Consider the following 4,161-nt stretch of genomic DNA (forward strand, 5'->3'; position numbering starts at 1 on the left):
ACCCTGGCTGGCGACACTGCCTTTGGGCCAACACTGCTGTCCCAGCCTGGGGAGGGGACAAGGGAGCTGAGCATGTGTTGGGGCTGCCCAGGGGGGTGGTGCTGAGGCAAAGGAGGAGGACCCCTTCCTATGTGTGGGATGGATTTGTTAGCACCTGGAAGGACTCTGCCCCAAGAGGTCAGCATGGTGGCCACAGAGAGCACCACCCAGACGTCCCTTGAAGGGGTCCCGTTGGCCCACCACTCCTGATAACTGCACCTTCAAGACCTGCAGCAGGGTTTCCCCCAGCCTTGCTCTCCCAGGCTGCCCTTGGGCAATGCCAAGCACATCGAGGGTACTAGACCAGACCTCATTTGCCCAGCACAGGTCCCCTCCCTTGGGCAGTCTTTGCTTAGGGCCTCCATCATCCTAGCCAGGACATTCCCTGGGTTGCACTGAGTCTGGGGCTCAGTTTTCCTGTACATAAAATGGGAAAATTAAAACCCACCTTGGATATTTGAGGATAACCCAGGAAAATGTGTGGTAAGTGCCTGGGACAGTTCGTGGCTCAGCATGGCTCTCCCTGACCATCTGAGCTGCCTCTCCCCTCCCCTGCCTGCCTTAGGGTCTGGCTCAGGGCTGAGCACACAGGAGATGTTTAAAATCCAGGTGTTGAAATGTGAGGAACTAGCCGGAGGGGGCTGCCCAGGCGGGCTCTGCCACGTGGAGACAGCGATAGTTATGTCAGCGTACAACTACGCTCAGAAACACCGATTCAGCACTTGCTTCTGAGTGTAAAGCTCTGTGGGGATGGGAGGCAGGGGTGCAGTGAGGGAGAGAGGAGCAGGGAGGCGGTGGGGGAGCGAGGGAAAGAAGGCACAGAGGCACAGAGGGATAGAGGCTGAGGGAGAGGAGATGAGGGATACAGAAAGGGACCGGAGGGAGAGACTGGCTGAGAATGGAACAAAGACAGGTGGAGAGAGAGTCAGAGAGTTTAGAGAGGCAGAGAGCCAGGAGAGAGTGTGTGCAAGCTCAGGGAATGGAGAGGGAGAGAGAGAGAGAGAGAGCTGCCAGCCAGGCTCCCTGTGCCCTGACCAAGTGATCCACCAGAGGGCAAGCGAGAGACTTCTTTTTGAGTGAAGACCTCTCGAGGCTGTTGTCTTCTGGATCAAGGGCCATATCCATTCATGATCTCATCAAGAGCCGGCAAAGGGGGTCCACGGCCCGGAGCTAGCAGTCGAGGAGTGGGCTGTGACCTGGTTGATGGGGGTTCCGGGAGCCCTGGAGCTACGTGACAAGCAGATCACCAGCCCCTGAGAGGGGCCGCCCCTGCCCCGGCCTGTTGTTCTGGCTATTCAGGGAACACCCCTGAGTGGCGGGGTCCCTGTGGGGGTCTCAGCGGGCAGAGGAGGGACACTTGTGAATGCACACAGGAAGCAGGTCCTGGCGACTGGAGGAGGAGGACAGTGAGTGACCAAATGTCCAAGTCTCTCTGGGGTGGGAAAGTCCCCTCTTATCATCCCACCACCTCGGTTTGGATGCCTCCACGGTCAGCTAGCTCCCCCCTCCCCTAATCAAGAAAGCCTGCCCTGATGCTGAGAAGGTCTTTGCCAGGCTGACACTTTCCCTCTGGTCTTAGCTGCTTGTGCTGGGGTAAGCTGTAAGCTAGCACGTGAGGTCACAGAGTTACCTGTGGGGAGAGAACCCTAGAACTTTTCTCTGCATCCCAAAGGGAAGCAGGAGTGTGTCTCTTTGGATCTCTTACTTGATCTCAGGGCCCTATTGCCGCAGAGAAGGCCTTCAAACTGATTCGTTTATACTGAGATGCTTGCAAGTTACTCTGTAACTTCCTCTAAAGAGGGCAGCTTTTAACCCAAAGGGACACTTCACTGATGGTGGAATAACAGGCAGTGGGGAGTGGGTGGGGAGAGATTTAGATGCAGGAGGGCTCTCTCTGGCTCCCATTTCCCACTGGAATCTCTTCCTTTCTATATTAATTGGAGGTTTTTGGCAGGTGGGGCCATTTCTTCTGTTTCTTTGGTGTTCCCCCATCAGGGTCAGTGAGCCCCTCTGCCCTAACCCAAGGGGCTTCCTGTGAACGGCAGGAATGGAACAGTAAGCACAGTTTTTTTACCCATGAACCACATCACCAAGAAAGGCCCAACCAAGGTATGAGTCCTGCCTGTGGATGACTTGCTGTGTGATCATTGGCACATCATTGCCCTCTCTGGGCCTCCATTGCCCACCTGGGTAAGGCAGGGTTTGGATCAATGGTCTTTGAAGGCCCCTCTAGCTGTTGTGATCCAAGGTTCTGGGTCTTCGACCCTTCTCAAATCGCCAGTTAGCACCTAGGCTAGGCTCTGAGTGCAGCAGGACAAGCTAGATGGACTCCAGAGGACCTGTGGCTCTAGGCCAGCCAGGCAACCAGACTCCTCCATTTGAAAACAATGGATGAGATCTCAGAACTGGAGGCCTATGGACTCTCTTATCTTACTCCCTCAGTGACAGGTAGAGAAACCAAGGCCTGGGTACAGAGGTGGCTTGGTCAAGTCCCTCTGCATGTTAGTTTTGGGTAGGAACTACAAATAGTTCCTTCTGCCTCTCTGTGCAGTTTGTTGGGTCTTAGGGGTAAATCCTGGTGTGCACCCCGGTGGAGGTGAAAGCTGAGACAGGCTCCGCAGGAAAGTGTGAGTGGAACATTGTCTTCCAGGGAGAGGCTCCAAGGAGAGGGGAAAGGGTTAGATTGTGTACCTTGCCCTTGGCCCGTGCACCCCCTGCATTCTGGGATTCTAGAAGCCTGGGCAGTGGCTGGTGTCTGAGCTGGCGTTCTGCGCTTGGTCTCTGTGTGAGTGATGGAAGACCCCACTCCTGGTGCTATTCTGTCCCTGGACCAGCAGCTGGACTAGGCCGAACTCAGCTGTAAATCGCCCATGGAACTGGGCTGAGGGGGATGGTTTATGCGTCTCAGGCACCTACCCTGCAACTCAGAACAGGCAGTAACATGTCATCTTAATGAGACTGCAAATTTCCTTGTCACCCAGGAGGTTGACAGGCATGGCCATCAACACCTTGCTTGTCCCAGGCCCCGCCAGGGAGTGTGTGAGGAAGAAAACGGGACGTGGGGTCCAGCTAACCAGACCTGGGACTGGCTTGACTTTGGGCACCCCCGCTCCCCAGGCCTCTCTCCTCTTTGACAGCTGCTCCCACTGCCCTTGAATATGCCGAGCGGATTTTCCTCTCCAGATCTCCACTCACACTGCTCCTGACACCGGGAACACCTCTCTTTTCTTTTCGATTATCCAGATTCTTCTTTCAAGGCCTAGGTGAAGACCTCTGCCTTCAGGAAGCCTCCTGTGGCCAGCCCAGCTGTAACCCTTAGATCCCTGGGGAGGTGGTCCCCATTTACTTTCTAACTCCAGTAACCAGGCTGGGGTGTTGTCTGAAGCAGAACAGAAAGACTCGGGAGGCTGCATCCAGGCTCAGCTGGAAAGAGAAATGTGACTAGAGATGTCTGCCAGTGTCAGGGGAAGGAAGACAGTAGCCCCTCCTGTTTGGTTTCCCTGTGGAGGTGTCTGGGCCATGTGGCCATTTATCTTAAGGTCTGTGCACATGTTGATGCTAAACTTCTCTCATTTCTTTATCCTCTATCTGCCTAGGAGTGATACAAGCTCCTGGTGGCAGGCACACTGCCCACACTTTCTCTGTGTCCCTCAAACTGCTAGGCACTCATGAAGACCCCCCAAACCCTAGTCAGATGGAAAGGCAGAGCGTAAAATGCTGGCACTTTATCTGGAGTTGGGAAGTAATTCATAGGGTATCAGAGCCATTTACAGAGGAGAGATCTGGGGGGTGCAAAGCGGAAAGTGTTTCCTCAAGATCCCAGAGGGAATGAGTTCTGGGAAGGTCTCTGTTGGGCACAAGAGGTTGCTGGATTGCTGAGGGGTGTTTCTCAGACCAGTGGGGGCAGGGCCCAGCATCCAGCCAGGCACTGGGGTCCTAGGCTGCCTCCCTGGCCCTTGTAGATGCTCCTCTTTTTCTCATCTGAGGCTTGGAGAGCTTTCATTAGTGCAACATCCTCCCACATATGGGAGCCACATCTGTCATTATCCCCATTTTACTGATGGGAAAACGGAAGGAGCACCGGGTTTATGGCTGGACCCTAGGGCCCAGCCATAAACCCGG

Source organism: Bison bison, unplaced genomic scaffold (assembly GCF_000754665.1).
Source record: "Bison bison bison isolate TAMUID 2011002044 unplaced genomic scaffold, Bison_UMD1.0 scf7180017864309, whole genome shotgun sequence".
Lineage (NCBI taxonomy): Eukaryota > Metazoa > Chordata > Mammalia > Artiodactyla > Bovidae > Bison > Bison bison.